The 18,543-nt window shown below is 39.4% G+C and overlaps 8 non-coding genes across 8 annotated transcripts; 2 read left to right on the top strand and 6 right to left on the bottom strand.

The window, feature by feature from the left end:
• Positions 1 to 1,958: 1,958 nt before the first annotated feature.
• TRNAL-UAG (transfer RNA leucine (anticodon UAG)) lies at positions 1,959 to 2,040 on the top strand. Its single transcript has one exon. It is a non-coding gene; the product is annotated as a tRNA-Leu (tRNA).
• A 246-nt stretch (positions 2,041 to 2,286) lies between these two features.
• Positions 2,287 to 2,368, top strand: TRNAL-AAG (transfer RNA leucine (anticodon AAG)). The gene has a single exon. It is a non-coding gene; the product is annotated as a tRNA-Leu (tRNA).
• A 4,586-nt stretch (positions 2,369 to 6,954) lies between these two features.
• TRNAL-AAG (transfer RNA leucine (anticodon AAG)) lies at positions 6,955 to 7,036 on the bottom strand. The gene has a single exon. It is a non-coding gene; the product is annotated as a tRNA-Leu (tRNA).
• Positions 7,037 to 10,235: 3,199 nt separating this feature from the next.
• On the bottom strand, positions 10,236 to 10,317 carry TRNAL-AAG (transfer RNA leucine (anticodon AAG)). The gene has a single exon. It is a non-coding gene; the product is annotated as a tRNA-Leu (tRNA).
• Positions 10,318 to 15,470: 5,153 nt separating this feature from the next.
• On the bottom strand, positions 15,471 to 15,552 carry TRNAL-AAG (transfer RNA leucine (anticodon AAG)). The gene has a single exon. It is a non-coding gene; the product is annotated as a tRNA-Leu (tRNA).
• An 837-nt stretch (positions 15,553 to 16,389) lies between these two features.
• Positions 16,390 to 16,471, bottom strand: TRNAL-AAG (transfer RNA leucine (anticodon AAG)). Its single transcript has one exon. It is a non-coding gene; the product is annotated as a tRNA-Leu (tRNA).
• A 719-nt stretch (positions 16,472 to 17,190) lies between these two features.
• On the bottom strand, positions 17,191 to 17,272 carry TRNAL-UAG (transfer RNA leucine (anticodon UAG)). The gene has a single exon. It is a non-coding gene; the product is annotated as a tRNA-Leu (tRNA).
• Positions 17,273 to 17,991: 719 nt separating this feature from the next.
• TRNAL-UAG (transfer RNA leucine (anticodon UAG)) lies at positions 17,992 to 18,073 on the bottom strand. The gene has a single exon. It is a non-coding gene; the product is annotated as a tRNA-Leu (tRNA).
• Between the last annotated feature and the right edge of the window lie 470 nt (positions 18,074 to 18,543).

Raw genomic sequence — 18,543 nt, 5'->3', positions numbered from 1 at the left:
TGAAAATCTTTTGATCTTATTCTTATAATTATGATAACAGACAAAATTTGCATGTGCTTTCATCCCACTGCTGCCAGTATGATATGTGCTTGAAAATTGTTTTGAACTTACTCTTATGATTTTACTAACATACAAACTTACATGTGTTTTAATCTTCTTTTGTATTTGCTTAAGTGTTTTCTTTCTGGTTAAGATAAAAACAGTTGATAGAATTATTGTTTTTTTTCCTAATATTTAGAGACATGTCTGTCATGATATGTACTTTTGCCCTGTCCTGTATTTGAATAATATGCCATTTGATGTATGTAACTGTTCTCTGGTTTCTATTAGCTGTAATTTATGTATTTTCTTGTGCTGGGAGTTCACCTGTAACAATATGTCTCCTTCCCCCAATACTTGCAGCCCTAAGCTATAATGTAATTAAGGTTTGTCAACACCACTAGTGAAGAATAGCCATTCTTTCTCACAGCAGGTGGCTAGTCATATGTACATACTAGATAGACTAAGAGGAGCCGACCAGTCTAGAATCTTCAGGTGGACCCAACCATTGAATAGAAGGTGTGACCCCTACCCCCCTTCATGGGCGGATCCCAGGAGCTCAGACAATCCATTCTTATTTTTGAGATCAGATGTGAGTTGATCCTTAAAGGGGAAGGAGTGGGGATTCTTAGCTGAGGCAAGACCCCATGTCCATCTGTGACTGCGGAAGCGAACGGGATGAGTCTTGAGCTGAGGACATATCTCGTCGTTCGTGAGATTGTTTTGGGATCCCTTGGACTCATGTGGACTATTGCTTTGTTAGCTGGCACAAGGATTATCGGGAGGTGCCCCCGAATCTGTTCTGTTGGACTCGTGGAAGGACTATTGTTTCGTTTATCGGGTGCGGGATTACTGGAAAGCATCTCCAGATCTGTTTATTTACTTGGGCTTATTGTGGACTTCTGGTGGACTTGAAGGACATTATGGATATTTGATGTTGTATGCTCCCTGCTTTAATAAATCTCATTGGATCATCCCTCGGCCTGTTGTCCCTTCCTGCTCTGCTGTACACCCCGTCACAAACTGTTTGGCAGCAGTGGGATCAGAGCAGAAGGAATGGAGGACAAAGGCCCATCAACATTGGGAACCAGCACCGCAGAGTACAAGAGCTGGACTGCGATGAACCTACAAACAAAGGCCCATGAAGTAGGAGTCCGTTTTAAAGGACTCTCCAAGGAGCAGCTAATTGAGGCTTTGGAAGGAGTTCGCCTGCAAGATGACACTGAGGAAGGATCCTCACAGCAAATGGAGGAAAGACTGCAGCCGGAGGTAAATACCCCAAAAAGTCAGTGGGTTGTGTGGTACGAGGAGGAGTTGGCATTTCTGGGAGAAGAGGCCACCATAGACGATAAGAGGAAGGCCATTCACAGAGCTCAGGAGATGGCATTGCTGGAGCAGATCGCTTTGGAAGCAGCTAGAAGCTCCAGACAGACTGTAACCTCAGCACCCACCATGAGGGAACTCCCCAGAGTGTCCCACAAAGACTTTAAGCCCTTTAATGAGGCTGCAGGCGACATTGAGGGCTTCTTCCAGGACTTTGAGCATCAGTGTTGATTAATGGAAGTCCCGGAAAGGGAGCGAGTTCGACATCTTGTGGGGTTCTTAGAGGGTGGAGCTGCTGAAGCCTATAGAGCTATGGACCCTCGGGGGAACTGTGAGTATGCAGCGATTAAACAGACTATTCTAGAACATTATGCTATGTTAAACCTTGTTATCTTATTCTTATAATTATGCTAACATACAAAATTAGCATATGCTTTAATCCCACTGCTGCCAGTATTATTCGGTCTTGAAATGCTTTTGTACTTATTCTTATGATTTTGCTAACATGCAAATTAACATGTGATTTAATATTTTGTATTTGTATAATTTTGCGGTTTTCAGTTAAGATAAGGAATCATAAAAATCATGCTGTTAAAGGTAGCATGGCCGAGTGGTCTAAGGCGCTGGATTTAGGCTCCAGTCTCTTTGGAGGCGTGGGTTCAAATCCCACTGCTGCCAGTGTATTTTGACTTTGAAACTTTTTAGCTTATATTTATGATTTTGCTAATAGAAAAATTAGCATGTGTTTTATTATTTTGTATTTGTATGAGTGCATGCTTTGCTGTTTTGCAAAAGACAGTAGATAGAATCATTGCTTTTTCCTTTTTGCTTAGAGACCTATCCATTTTCCACCTTGAAGAAGTTAAAATGTAGGAAAATTCACTAAACTTACTCTAAGGAAGCTTTTTTCATGTAGTATATTAAGGTAGCATGGCCGAGCGGTCTAAGGCGCTGGATTAAGGCTCCAGTCTCTTCAGAGGCGTGGGTTCAAATCCCACTGCTGCCAGTAGGTCTTCAGAACATTTTGATCTAATTCAAATGATTTTGTATTTGCATGAGTGTGTGGGTTTCTGTTTAGGAAAAGACAGTTGATAGAATCATTGTTTTTTCCTATTGTTTAGAGACTTAACCATTTTAAAACAGACCTGTAGGTTTAAATCCCACTGCTGCCAGTAGTAAGAGTTCCTTAAAACCTTTTTATCTTATTCTTATACATACGCTAACATACAAAATTAGCATATGCTTTAATCCCACTGCTGCCAGTATTATGCGGTCTTGAAATGTTTTTGTACTTATTCTTATGATTTTGCTAACATGCAAATTAACATGTGATTTAATCTTTTGTATTTGTATAATTTTGTGGTTTTCAGTTAAGATAAGGAATCTGAAAAATCATGCTGCTAAAGGTAGCATGGCCGAGCGGTCTAAGGCGCTGGATTAAGGCTCCAGTCTCTTCAGAGGCGTGGGTTCAAATCCCACTGCTGTCTTCAGAACATTTTGATCTAATTCTTATGATTTTGTATTTGCATGAGTGTGTGGATTTCTGTTTAGGAACAGACAGTTGATAGAATCATTGGTTTTTCCTATTGTTTAGAGACTTAACCATTTTACAACAGACCTGTAGGTTCAAATCCCACTGCTGCCAGTAGTAAGAGTTCCTTAAAACCTTTTTATCTTATTCTTATAACTATGCTAACATACAAAATTAGCACATGCTTTAATCCCGCTGCTGCCAGTATTATGAGGTCTTGAAATGTTTTTGTACTTATTCTTATGATTTTGCTAACATGCAAATTAGCATGTGATCTAATCTTCTTTTGTATTTGTATGATTTTTCGGTTTTCAGTTAAGATAAAGACCGTTGATAGAATCATTGGTTTTTCCTAATGTTTAGAGACATGCCCTTTTTCCAACATGCACTAATTTTAAATGTTGTCAAATGTACTTCACTTACTCTAAGGAAGCCTACTTAATCATGCTGAGTATGACTCAGCAGTATGAGTTCTTGAAAATCTTTTGATCTTATTCTTATAATTATGATAACAGACAAAATTTGCATGTGCTTTCATCCCACTGCTGCCAGTATGATATGTGCTTGAAAATTGTTTTGAACTTACTCTTATGATTTTACTAACATACAAACTTACATGTGTTTTAATCTTCTTTTGTATTTGCTTAAGTGTTTTCTTTCTGGTTAAGATAAAAACAGTTGATAGAATTATTGTTTTTTTTCCTAATATTTAGAGACATGTCTGTCATGATATGTACTTTTGCCCTGTCCTGTATTTGAATAATATGCCATTTGATGTATGTAACTGTTCTCTGGTTTCTATTAGCTGTAATTTATGTATTTTCTTGTGCTGGGAGTTCACCTGTAACAATATGTCTCCTTCCCCCAATACTTGCAGCCCTAAGCTATAATGTAATTAAGGTTTGTCAACACCACTACCAGGGAAACCAGGGATTCAAGCTTCAGGAGGCTAATTTGCATATTCCAGGTGCCTTCTGGGAGAAGCGAAGTCTCCCTAAGCTAGAAGATCGTTGGGTACAGCCGGGACCAGCTGCTTCGAAAGCATCACCAAACCAGGGATTCAAGCTTCAGGAGGCTAATTTGCATATTTTTGCCTGTAGGACATTATTGCAAGAGAGCTTGGCTGAGTAGATTACACAAGAAGGAAAACACACAGCAAGTCAGCAGGATCTAGGAGCAACATGGCAGATGTGACAACCTACATGGTGAGCTGCAGCATGTGCTACATGTTCACAGATCGACCAGAAGAAGAATCCAATTTCACCTGTCAGAAGTGTAGACTAGTGGCCCTTTTAGAAGAAAAGGTGCGGGGTCTGGAAGAAAGAATAGCAACTTTGAAACTCATCAAAGAGAATGAAGACTTTCTAGACAGAACAGAAGCATCTCTACTGGTCACAGAAGGTGCAAAAAGTGTCAGAGAACCTCCAAAAGCAGATGAGTGGAAGCATGTGACCAAAAGAAGCAAGAAGACCATGGAGAAATCACCAACCACACAACTGAAGAACCGATATCAAATCTTTGTAGAGGATGAAGATGGCACACCTAAGAATGAAGCAATACCAGCAAGCAAAAAAGAAAAGGGCACACAGCAACAAGTGACAGCAAAAAGTACAGCCAAGAAGCAACGAAGAGTGGTGGTGGTGGGAGACTCACTACTGAGAGGCACCGAAGCAGCCATCTGCAGACCGGACATAACTGCAAGAGAAGTATGCTGCCTTCTAGGTGCGATGATCAAGGATGTGACCGATAGGATTCCAAAGCTCTTCAGCTCCAAGGACGTCCACCCATTTCTTCTGATACATGTTGGCACCAATGACACGGCAAGGAAGGACCTACCGACAATCTGCAAGGACTTTGAAGAGTTGGGGAAGAAAGTAAAGGAACTGGATGCACAGGTAGTTTTTTCTTCTATCCTTCCAGTAGACGGGCATGGCACCAGGAGATGGAACAGGATCCTTGATGCAAACAACTGGCTAAGACGATGGTGCAGACAACAAGGATTTGGATTCCTGGACCACGGTGTGAATTACTGGTATGATGGACTCCTCGCCAGAGACGGACTACACCTCAACAAACCTGGGAAACACACATTCGCCAGAAGACTCGCTACAATCATCAGGAGGGCGTTAAACTAGAAGAAGAGGGGACGGGAAGAAAAACATTAGACTCGAACAAAGACGACCCAGGAAAACATACTCAGAAGGGAGGTAAGAACATTTCTAAAACAATCCACAGTGAGGAGATTGGAACAAAACAAAATCCTCTAAACTGCATGCTCGCAAACGCCAGAAGCCTGACAAACAAGATGGAAGAACTAGAAGCAGAAATATCTACAGGTAACTTTGACATAGTGGGAATAACCGAGACATGGTTAGATGAAAGCTATGACTGGGCAGTTAACTTACAGGGTTACAGTCTGTTTAGAAAGGATCGTAAAAATCGGAGAGGAGGAGGGGTTTGTCTCTATGTAAAGTCTTGTCTAAAGTCCACTTTAAGGGAGGATATTAGCGAAGGGAATGAGGATGTCGAGTCCATATGGGTTGAAATTCATGGAGGGAAAAATGGTAACAAAATTCTCATTGGGGTCTGTTACAAACCCCCAAATATAACAGAAAGCATGGAAAGTCTACTTCTAAAGCAGATAGATGAAGCTGCAACCCATAATGAGGTCCTGGTTATGGGGGATTTTAACTACCCGGATATTAACTGGGAAACAGAAACCTGTGAAACCCATAAAGGCAACAGGTTTCTGCTAATAACCAAGAAAAATTATCTTTCACAATTGGTGCAGAATCCAACCAGAGGAGCAGCACTTTTAGACCTAATACTATCTAATAGACCTGACAGAATAACAAATCTGCAGGTGGTTGGGCATTTAGGAAATAGCGACCACAATATTGTGCAGTTTCACCTGTCTTTCACTAGGGGGACTTGTCAGGGAGTCACAAAAACATTGAACTTTAGGAAGGCAAAGTTTGAACAGCTTAGAGATGCCCTTAATCTGGTAGACTGGGACAATATCCTCAGAAATGAGAATACAGATAATAAATGGGAAATGTTTAAGAACATCCTAAATAGGCAGTGTAAGCAGTTTATACCTTGTGGGAATAAAAGGACTAGAAATAGGAAAAACCCAATGTGGCTAAACAAAGAAGTAAGACAGGCAATTAACAGTAAAAAGAAAGCATTTGCACTACTAAAGCAGGATGGCACCATTGAAGCTCTAAAAAACTATAGGGAGAAAAATACTTTATCTAAAAAACTAATTAAAGCTGCCAAAAAGGAAACAGAGAAGCACATTGCTAAGGAGAGTAAAACTAATCCCAAACTGTTCTTCAACTATATCAATAGTAAAAGAATAAAAACTGAAAATGTAGGCCCCTTAAAAAATAGTGAGGAAAGAATGGTTGTAGATGACGAGGAAAAAGCTAACATATTAAACACCTTCTTCTCCACGGTATTCACGGTGGAAAATGAAATGCTAGGTGAAATCCCAAGAAAAAATGAAAACCCTATATAAAGGGTCACCAATCTAACCCAAGAAGAGGTGCGAAACCGGCTAAATAAGATTAAAATAGATAAATCTCCGGGTCCGGATGGCATACACCCACGAGTACTAAGAGAACTAAGTAATGTAATAGATAAACCATTATTTCTTATTTTTAGTGACTGTATAGCGACAGGGTCTGTTCCGCAGGACTGGCGCATAGCAAATGTATGCATAGCAAATGTAAATCACATGTTAATTTGCATGTTAGCAAAATCATAAGAATAAGTACAAAAACATTTCAAGACCACATAATACTGGCAGCAGTGGGATTAAAGCATATGCTAATTTTGTATATTAGCGTATGTATAAGAATAAGATAAAAAGGTTTTAAGGAACTCTTACTACTGGCAGCAGTGGGATTTAAACCTACAGGTCTGTTGTAAAATGGTTAAGTCTCTAAACAATAGGAAAAAACAATGATTCTATCAACTGTCTTTTCCTAAACAGAAACCCACACACTCATGCAAATACAAAATCATTTGAATTAGATCAAAATGTTCTGAAGACCTACTGGCAGCAGTGGGATTTGAACCCACGCCTCTGAAGAGACTGGAGCCTTAATCCAGCGCCTTAGACCGCTCGGCCATGCTACCCTAATATACTACATAAAAAAAGCTTCCTTGGAGTAAGTTTAGTGAATTTTCCTACAGTTTTCCTAATCACATGTTAATTTGCATGTTAGCAAAATCATAAGAATAAGTACAAAAACATTTCAAGACCGCATAATACTGGCAGCAGTGGGATTAAAGCATATGCTAATTTTGTATGTTAGCATAATTATAAGAATAAGATAACAAGGTTTAACATAGCATAATGTTCTAGAATAGTCTGTTTAATCGCCGCATACTCACAGTTCCCCCGAGGGTCCATAGCTCTATAGGCTTCAGCAGCTCCACCCTCTAAGAACCCCACAAGATGTCGAACTCGCTCCCTTTCCGGGACTTCCATTAATCAACACTGATGCTCAAAGTCCTGGAAGAAGCCCTCAATGTCGCCTGCAGCCTCATTAAAGGGCTTAAAGTCTTTGTGGGACACTCTGGGGAGTTCCCTCATGGTGGGTGCTGAGGTTACAGTCTGTCTGGAGCTTCTAGCTGCTTCCAAAGCGATCTGCTCCAGCAATGCCATCTCCTGAGCTCTGTGAATGGCCTTCCTCTCATCGTCTATGGTGGCCTCTTCTCCCAGAAATGCCAACTCCTCCTCGTACCACACAACCCACTGACTTTTTTGGGTATTTACCTCCGGCTGCAGTCTTTCCTCCATTTGCTGTGAGGATCCTTCCTCAGTGTCATCTTGCAGGCGAACTCCTTCCAAAGCCTCAATTAGCTGCTCCTTGTAGAGTCCTTTAAAACGGACTCCTACTTGACAGGGAGAAGGACTTGGGGATCCTAGTTAATGATAAACTTACCTGGAGCAGCCAGTGCCAGGCAGCAGCTGCCAAGGCAAACAGGATCATAGGGTGCATTAAAAGAGGTCTGGATACACATGATGAGAGCATTATACTGCCTCTGTACAAATCCCTAGTTAGACCGCACATGGAGTACTGTGTCCAGTTTTGGGCACCGGTGCTCAGGAAGGATATAATGGAACTAGAGAGAGTACAAAGGAGGGCAACAAAATTAATAAAGGGGATGGGAGAACTACAATACCCAGATAGATTAGCGAAATTAGGATTATTTAGTCTAGAAAAAAGATGACTGAGGGGCGATCTAATAACCATGTATAAGTATATAAGGGGACAATACAAATATCTCGCTGAGGATCTGTTTATACCAAGGAAGGTGACGGGCACAAGGGGGCATTCTTTGCGTCTGGAGGAGAGAAGGTTTTTCCACCAACATAGAAGAGGATTGTTTACTGTTAGGGCAGTGAGAATCTAGAATTGCTTGCCTGAGGAGGTGGTGATGGTGAACTCAGTCGAGGGGTTCAAGAGAGGCCTGGATGTCTTCCTGGAGCAGAACAATATTGTATCATACAATTATTAGGTTCTGTAGAAAGACGTAGATCTGTGGATTTATTATGATGGAATATAGGCTGAACTGGATGGACAAATGTCTTTTTTCGGCCTTACTAACTATGTTACTATGTTACTTTATGGGCCTTTGTTTGTAGGTTCATCGCAGTCCAGTTCTTGTACTCTGCGGTGCTGGTTCCCAATGTTGATGGGCCTTTGTCCTCCATTCCTTCTGCTCTGATCCCACTGCTGCCAACCAGTTTGTGACGGGGTGTACAGCAGAGCAGGAAGGGACAACAGGCCGAGGGATGATCCAATGAGATTTATTAAAGCAGGGAGCATACAACATCAAATATCCATAATGTCCTTCAAGTCCACCAGAAGTCCACAATAAGCCCAAGTAAATACACAGATCTGGAGGTGCTTTCCTGTAATCCCGCACCCGATAAACGAAACAATAGTCCTTCCACGAGTCCAACAGAACAGATTCGGGGGCACCTCCCGATAATCCTTGTGCCAGCTAACAAAGCAATAGTCCACATGAGTCCAAGGGATCCCAAAACAATCTCACGAACGACGAGATATGTCCTCAGCTCAAGTCTCATCCCGTTCGCTTCCGCAGTCACAGATGGACGTGGGGTCTTGCCTCAGCTAAGAATCCCCACTCCTTCCCCTTTAAGGATCAACTCACATCTGATCTCAAAAATAAGAATGGATTGTCTGAGCTCCTGGAATCCGCCCTTGAAGGGGGGTAGGGGTCACACCTTCTATTCAATGGTTGGGTCCACCTGAAGATTCTAGACTGGTCGGCTCCTCTAAGTCTATCTAGTATGTACATATGACTAGCCACCTGCTGTGAGAAAGAATGGCTATTCTTCACTAGTGGTGTTGACAAACCTTAATTACATTATAGCTTAGGGCTGCAAGTATTGGGGGAAGGAGACATATTGTTACAGGGGAACTCCCAGCACAAGAAAATACATAAATTACAGCTAATAGAAACCAGAGAACAGTTACATACATCAAATGGCATATTATTCAAATACAGGACAGGGCAAAAGTACATATCATGACAGACATGTCTCTAAATATTAGGAAAAAAACAATAATTCTATCAACTGTTTTTATCTTAACCAGAAAGAAAACACTTAAGCAAATACAAAAGAAGATTAAAACACATGTAAGTTTGTATGTTAGTAAAATCATAAGAGTAAGTTCAAAACAATTTTCAAGCACATATCATACTGGCATCAGTGGGATGAAAGCACATGCAAATTTTGTCTGTTATCATAATTATAAGAATAAGATCAAAAGATTTTCAAGAACTCATACTGCTGAGTCATACTCAGCATGATTAAGTAGGCTTCCTTAGAGTAAGTGAAGTACATTTGACAACATTTAAAATTAGTGCATGTTGGAAAAAGGGCATGTCTCTAAACATTAGGAAAAACCAATGATTCTATCAACGGTCTTTATCTTAACCGAAAAATCATACAAATACAAAAGAAGATTAGATCACATGCTAATTTGCATGTTAGCAAAATCATAAGAATAAGTACAAAAACATTTCAAGACCTCATAATACTGGCAGCAGTGGGATTAAAGCATATGCTAATTTTGTATGTTAGCATAGTTATAAGAATAAGATAAAAAGGTTTTAAGGAACTCTTACTACTGGCAGCAGTGGGATTTGAACCTACAGGTCTGTTGTAAAATGGTTAAGTCTCTAAACAATAGGAAAAACCAATGATTCTATCAACTGTCTTTTCCTAAACAGAAATCCACACACTCATGCAAATACAAAATCATAAGAATTAGATCAAAAGGTTCTGAAGACCTACTGGCAGCAGTGGGATTTGAACCCACGCCTCTGAAGAGACTGGAGCCTTAATCCAGCGCCTTAGACCGCTCGGCCATGCTACCTTTAGCTGCATGATTTTTAAGATTCCTTATCTTAACTGAAAACCACAAAATTATACAAATACAAAAGATTAAATCACATGTTAATTTGCATGTTAGCAAAATCATAAGAATAAGTACAAAAACATTTCAAGACCGCATAATACTGGCAGCAGTGGGATTAAAGCATATGCTAATTTTGTATATTAGCGTATGTAGAAGAATAAGATAAAAAGGTTTTAAGGAACTCTTACTACTGGCAGCAGTGGGATTTAAACCTACAGGTCTGTTGTAAAATGGTTAAGTCTCTAAACAATAGGAAAAAACAATGATTCTATCAACTGTCTTTTCCTAAACAGAAACCCACACACTCATGCAAATACAAAATCATTTGAATTAGATCAAAATGTTCTGAAGACCTACTGGCAGCAGTGGGATTTGAACCCACGCCTCTGAAGAGACTGAAGCCTTAATCCAGCGCCTTAGACCGCTCGGCCATGCTACCTTAATATACTACATGAAAAAAGCTTCCTTAGAGTAAGTTTAGTGAATTTTCCTACATTTTAACTTCTTGAAGGTGGAAAATGGATAGGTCTCTAAGCAAAAAGGAAAAAGGAGTTATTCTATCTACTGTCTTTTGCAAAACAGCAAAGCATGCACTCATACAAAATAATAAAACACATGCTAATTTTTCTATTAGCAAAATCATAAATATAAGCTAAGAAGTTTCAAAGTCATAATACATGGGCAGCAGTGGGATTTAAACCTACGCCTCCAAAGAGACTGGAGCCTTAATCCAGCGCCTTAGACCGCTCGGCCATGCTACCTTTAACAGCATGATTTTTAAGATTCCTTATCTTAAGTGAAAACCACAAAATTATACAAATACAAAAGATTAAATCACATGTTAATTTGCATGTTAGCAAAATCATAAGAATAAGTACAAAAACATTTCAAGACCGCATAATACTGGCAGCAGTGGGATTAAAGCATATGCTAATTTTGTATGTTAGCATAATTATAAGAATAAGATAACAAGGTTTAACATAGCATAATGTTCTAGAATAGTCTGTTTAATCGCCGCATACTCACAGTTCCCCCGAGGGTCCATAGCTCTATAGGCTTCAGCAGCTCCACCCTCTAAGAACCCCACAAGATGTCGAACTCGCTCCCTTTCCGGGACTTCCATTAATCAACACTGATGCTCAAAGTCCTGGAAGAAGCCCTCAATGTCGCCTGCAGCCTCATTAAAGGGCTTAAAGTCTTTGTGGGACACTCTGGGGAGTTCCCTCATGGTGGGTGCTGAGGTTACAGTCTGTCTGGAGCTTCTAGCTGCTTCCAAAGCGATCTGCTCCAGCAATGCCATCTCCTGAGCTCTGTGAATGGCCTTCCTCTCATCGTCTATGGTGGCCTCTTCTCCCAGAAATGCCAACTCCTCCTCGTACCACACAACCCACTGACTTTTTTGGGTATTTACCTCCGGCTGCAGTCTTTCCTCCATTTGCTGTGAGGATCCTTCCTCAGTGTCATCTTGCAGGCGAACTCCTTCCAAAGCCTCAATTAGCTGCTCCTTGTAGAGTCCTTTAAAACGGACTCCTACTTGACAGGGAGAAGGACTTGGGGATCCTAGTTAATGATAAACTTACCTGGAGCAGCCAGTGCCAGGCAGCAGCTGCCAAGGCAAACAGGATCATGGGGTGCATTAAAAGAGGTCTGGATACACATGATGAGAGCATTATACTGCCTCTGTACAAATCCCTAGTTAGACCGCACATGGAGTACTGTGTCCAGTTTTGGGCACCGGTGCTCAGGAAGGATATAATGGAACTAAAGAGAGTACAAAGGAGGGCAACAAAATTAATAAAGGGGATGGGAGAACTACAATACCCAGATAGATTAGCGAAATTAGGATTATTTAGTCTAGAAAAAAGATGACTGAGGGGCGATCTAATAACCATGTATAAGTATATAAGGGGACAATACAAATATCTCGCTGAGGATCTGTTTATACCAAGGAAGGTGACGGGCACAAGGGGGCATTCTTTGCGTCTGGAGGAGAGAAGGTTTTTCCACCAACATAGAAGAGGATTGTTTACTGTTAGGGCAGTGAGAATCTAGAATTGCTTGCCTGAGGAGGTGGTGATGGTGAACTCAGTCGAGAGGTTCAAGAGAGGCCTGGATGTCTTCCTGGAGCAGAACAATATTGTATCATACAATTATTAGGTTCTGTAGAAAGACGTAGATCTGTGGATTTATTATGATGGAATATAGGCTGAACTGGATGGACAAATGTCTTTTTTCGGCCTTACTAACTATGTTACTATGTTACTATGTTACTTCATGGGCCTTTGTTTGTAGGTTCATCGCAGTCCAGTTCTTGTACTCTGCGGTGCTGGTTCCCAATGTTGATGGGCCTTTGTCCTCCATTCCTTCTGCTCTGATCCCACTGCTGCCAACCAGTTTGTGACGGGGTGTACAGCAGAGCAGGAAGGGACAACAGGCCGAGGGATGATCCAATGAGATTTATTAAAGCAGGGAGCATACAACATCAAATATCCATAATGTCCTTCAAGTCCACCAGAAGTCCACAATAAGCCCAAGTAAATACACAGATCTGGAGGTGCTTTCCTGTAATCCCGCACCCGATAAACGAAACAATAGTCCTTCCACGAGTCCAACAGAACAGATTCGGGGGCACCTCCCGATAATCCTTGTGCCAGCTAACAAAGCAATAGTCCACATGAGTCCAAGGGATCCCAAAACAATCTCACGAACGACGAGATATGTCCTCAGCTCAAGTCTCATCCCGTTCGCTTCCGCAGTCACAGATGGACGTGGGGTCTTGCCTCAGCTAAGAATCCCCACTCCTTCCCCTTTAAGGATCAACTCACATCTGATCTCAAAAATAAGAATGGATTGTCTGAGCTCCTGGAATCCGCCCTTGAAGGGGGGTAGGGGTCACACCTTCTATTCAATGGTTGGGTCCACCTGAAGATTCTAGACTGGTCGGCTCCTCTAAGTCTATCTAGTATGTACATATGACTAGCCACCTGCTGTGAGAAAGAATGGCTATTCTTCACTAGTGGTGTTGACAAACCTTAATTACATTATAGCTTAGGGCTGCAAGTATTGGGGGAAGGAGACATATTGTTACAGGGGAACTCCCAGCACAAGAAAATACATAAATTACAGCTAATAGAAACCAGAGAACAGTTACATACATCAAATGGCATATTATTCAAATACAGGACAGGGCAAAAGTACATATCATGACAGACATGTCTCTAAATATTAGGAAAAAAACAATAATTCTATCAACTGTTTTTATCTTAACCAGAAAGAAAACACTTAAGCAAATACAAAAGAAGATTAAAACACATGTAAGTTTGTATGTTAGTAAAATCATAAGAGTAAGTTCAAAACAATTTTCAAGCACATATCATACTGGCATCAGTGGGATGAAAGCACATGCAAATTTTGTCTGTTATCATAATTATATATATAAGATCAAAAGATTTTCAAGAACTCATACTGCTGAGTCATACTCAGCATGATTAAGTAGGCTTCCTTAGAGTAAGTGAAGTACATTTGACAACATTTAAAATTAGTGCATGTTGGAAAAAGGGCATGTCTCTAAACATTAGGAAAAACCAATGATTCTATCAACGGTCTTTATCTTAACTGAAAACCGAAAAATTATGCAAATACAAAAGAAGATTAGATCACATGCTAATTTGCATGTTAGCAAAATCATAAGAATAAGTACAAAAACATTTCAAGACCTCATAATACTGGCAGCAGTGGGATTAAAGCATATGCTAATTTTGTATGTTAGCATAGTTATAAGAATAAGATAAAAAGGTTTTAAGGAACTCTTACTACTGGCAGCAGTGGGATTTGAACCTACAGGTCTGTTGTAAAATGGTTAGGTCTCTAAACAATAGGAAAAACCAATGATTCTATCAACTGTCTTTTCCTAAACAGAAATCCACACACTCATGCAAATACAAAATCATAAGAATTAGATCAAAAGGTTCTGAAGACCTACTGGCAGCAGTGGGATTTGAACCCACGCCTCTGAAGAGACTGGAGCCTTAGTCCAGCGCCTTAGACCGCTCAGCCATGCTACCTTTAGCAGCATGATTTTTAAGATTCCTTATCTTAACTGAAAACCACAAAATTATACAAATACAAAAGATTAAATCACATGTTAATTTGCATGTTAGCAAAATCATAAGAATAAGTACAAAAACATTTCAAGACCGCATAATACTGGCAGCAGTGGGATTAAAGCATATGCTAATTTTGTATGTTAGCGTATGTATAAGAATAAGATAAAAAGGTTTTAAGGAACTCTTACTACTGGCAGCAGTGGGATTTAAACCTACAGGTCAGTTGTAAAACGGTTAAGTCTCTAAACAATAGGAAAAAACAATGATTCTATCAACTGTCTTTATCTTAACCAGAAAGAAAACACTTAAGCAAATACAAAAGAAGATTAAAACACATGTAAGTTTGTATATTAGTAAAATCATAAGAGTAAGTTCAAAACAATTTTCAAGCACATATCATACTGGCAGCAGTGGGATGAAAGCACATGCAAATTTTGTCTGTTTTCATAATTATAAGAATAAGATCAAAAGATTTTCAAGAACTCATACTGCTGAGTCATACTCAGCATGATTAAGTAGGCTTCCTTAGAGTAAGTGAAGTACATTTGACAACATTTAAAATTAGTGCATGTTGGAAAAAGGGCATGTCTCTAAACATTAGGAAAAACCAATGATTCTATCAACGGTCTTTATCTTAACCGAAAACCGAAAAATCATACAAATACAAAAGAAGATTAGATCACATGCTAATTTGCATGTTAGCAAAATCATAAGAATAAGTACAAAAACATTTCAAGACCTCATAATACTGGCAGCAGTGGGATTAAAGCATATGCTAATTTTGTATGTTAGCATAGTTATAAGAATAAGATAAAAAGGTTTTAAGGAACTCTTACTACTGGCAGCAGTGGGATTTGAACCTACAGGTCTGTTGTAAAATGGTTAAGTCTCTAAACAATAGGAAAAACCAATGATTCTATCAACTGTCTTTTCCTAAACAGAAATCCACACACTCATGCAAATACAAAATCATAAGAATTAGATCAAAAGGTTCTGAAGACCTACTGGCAGCAGTGGGATTTGAACCCACGCCTCTGAAGAGACTGGAGCCTTAATCCAGCGCCTTAGACCGCTCGGCCATGCTACCTTTAGCAGCATGATTTTTAAGATTCCTTATCTTAACTGAAAACCACAAAATTATACAAATGCAAAAGATTTAATCATGTTAATTTGCATGTTAGCAAAATCATAAGAATAAGTACAAAAACATTTCAAGACCGCATAATACTGGCAGCAGTGGGATTAAAGCATATGCTAATTTTGTATATTAGCGTATGTATAAGAATAAGATGCATGTTAGCAAAATCATAAGAATAAGTACAAAAACATTTCAAGACCGCATAATACTGGCAGCAGTGGGATTAAAGCATATGCTAATTTTGTATATTAGCGTATGTATAAGAATAAGATAAAAAGGTTTTAAGGAACTCTTACTACTGGCAGCAGTGGGATTTAAACCTACAGGTCTGTTGTAAAATGGTTAAGTCTCTAAACAATAGGAAAAAACAATGATTCTATCAACTGTCTTTTCCTAAACAGAAACCCACACACTCATGCAAATACAAAATCATTTGAATTAGATCAAAATGTTCTGAAGACCTACTGGCAGCAGTGGGATTTGAACCCACTCCTCTGAAGAGACTGGAGCCTTAATCCAGCGCCTTAGACCGCTCGGCCATGCTACCCTAATATACTACATAAAAAAAGCTTCCTTAGAGTAAGTTTAGTGAATTTTCCTACATTTTAACTTCTTCAAGGTGGAAAATGGATAGGTCTCTAAGCAAAAAGCAATGATTCTATCTACTGTCTTTTGCAAAGCAGCAAAGCATGGACTCATACAAATACAAAATAATAAAACACATGCTAATTTTTCTATTAGCAAAATCATAAATATAAGCTAAAAAGTTTCAAAGTAGAAATACACTGGCAGCAGTGGGATTTGAACCCACGCCTCTGAAGAGACTGGAGCCTTAATCCAGCGCCTTAGACCGCTCGGCCATGCTACCTTTAGCAGCATGATTTTTAAGATTCCTTAACTTAACTGAAAACCACAAAATTATACAAATACAAACGATTAAATCACATGTTAATTTGCATGTTAGCAAAATCATAAGAATAAGTACAAAAACATTTCAAGACCGCATAATACTGGCAGCAGTGGGATTAAAGCATATGCTAATTTTGTATATTAGCGTATGTATAAGAATAAGATAAAAAGGTTTTAAGGAACTCTTACTACTGGCAGCAGTGGGATTTAAACCTACAGGACAGTTGTAAAATGGTTAAGTCTCTAAACAATAGGAAAAAACAATGATTCTATCAACTGTCTTTTCCTAAACAGAAACCCACACACTCATGCAAATACAAAATCATTTGAATTAGATCAAAATGTTCTGAAGGCAGCAGTGGGATTTGAACCCACGCCTCTGAAGAGACTGGAGCCTTAATCCAGCGCCTTAGACCGCTCGGCCATGCTACCCTAATATACTACATAATAAAAGCTTCCTTAGAGTAAGTTTAGTGAATTTTCCTACAGTTTAACTTCTTCAAGGTGGAAAATGGATAGGTCTCTAAACAAAAAGGAAAAAGCAATGATTCTATCTACTGTCTTTTGCAAAACAGCAAAGCATGGACGCATACAAATACAAAATAATAAAACACATGCTAATTTTTCTATTAGCAAAATCATAAATATAAGCTAAAAAGTTTCAAAGTAGAAATACACTGGCAGCAGTGGGATTTGAACCCACGCCTCCAAAGAGACTGGAGCCTAAGTCCAGCGCCTTAGACCACTCGGCCATGCTACCTTTAACAGCATGATTTTTACGATTCCTTATCTTAACTGAAAACCGCAAAATTATACAAATACAAAAGATTAAATCACATGTTAATTTGCATGTTAGCAAAATCATAAGAATAAGTACAAAAACATTTCAAGACCGCATAATACTGGCAGCAGTGGGATTAAAGCATATGCTAATTTTGTATATTAGCGTATGTATAAGAATAAGATAAAAAGGTTTTAAGGAACTCTTACTACTGGCAGCAGTGGGATTTAAACCTACAGGACAGTTGTAAAATGGTTAAGTCTCTAAACAATAGGAAAAAACAATGATTCTATCAACTGTCTTTTCCTAAACAGAAACCCACACACTCATGCAAATACAAAATCATTTGAATTAGATCAAAATGTTCTGAAGGCAGCAGTGGGAATTGAACCCACGCCTCTGAAGAGACTGGAGCCTTAATCCAGCACCTTAGACCGCTCGGCCATGCTACCCTAATATACTACATAAAAAAAGCTTCCTTAGAGTAAGTTTAGTGAATTTTCCTACAGTTTAACTTCTTCAAGGTGGAAAATGGATAGGTCTCTAAACAAAAAGGAAAAAGCAATGATTCTATCTACTGTCTTTTGCAAAACAGCAAAGCATGGACGCATACAAATACAAAATAATAAAACACATGCTAATTTTTCTATTAGCAAAATCATAAATATAAGCTAAAAAGTTTCAAAGTAGAAATACACTGGCAGCAGTGGGATTTGAACCCACGCCTCCAAAGAGACTGGAGCCTAAGTCCAGCGCCTTAGACCACTCGGCCATGCTACCTTTAACAGCATGGTTTTTACGATTCCTTATCTTAACTGAAAACCGCAAAATTATACAAATACAAAAGATTAAATCACATGTTAATTTGCATGTTAGCAAAATCATAAGAATAAGTACAAAAACATTTCAAGACCGCATAATACTGGCAGCAGTGGGATTAAAGCATATGCTAATTGTGTATGTTAGCATAATTATAAGAATAAGATAACAAGGTTTAACATAGCATAATGTTCTAGAATAGTCTGTTTAATCGCCGCATACTCACAGTTCCCCCGAGGGTCCATAGCTCTATAGGCTTCAGCAGCTCCACCCTCTAAGAACCCCACAAGATGTCGAACTCGCTCCCTTTCCGGGACTTCCATTAATCAACACTGATGCTCAAAGTCCTGGAAGAAGCCCTCAATGTCGCCTGCAGCCTCATTAAAGGGCTTAAAGTCTTTGTGGGACACTCTGGGGAGTTCCCTCATGGT

The sequence above is a fragment of the Ranitomeya imitator genome, chromosome 4, assembly GCF_032444005.1.
Source record: "Ranitomeya imitator isolate aRanImi1 chromosome 4, aRanImi1.pri, whole genome shotgun sequence".
NCBI classification, from domain to species: Eukaryota; Metazoa; Chordata; class Amphibia; order Anura; family Dendrobatidae; genus Ranitomeya; species Ranitomeya imitator.
This window is presented reverse-complemented; position numbering and strand designations above follow the sequence as displayed.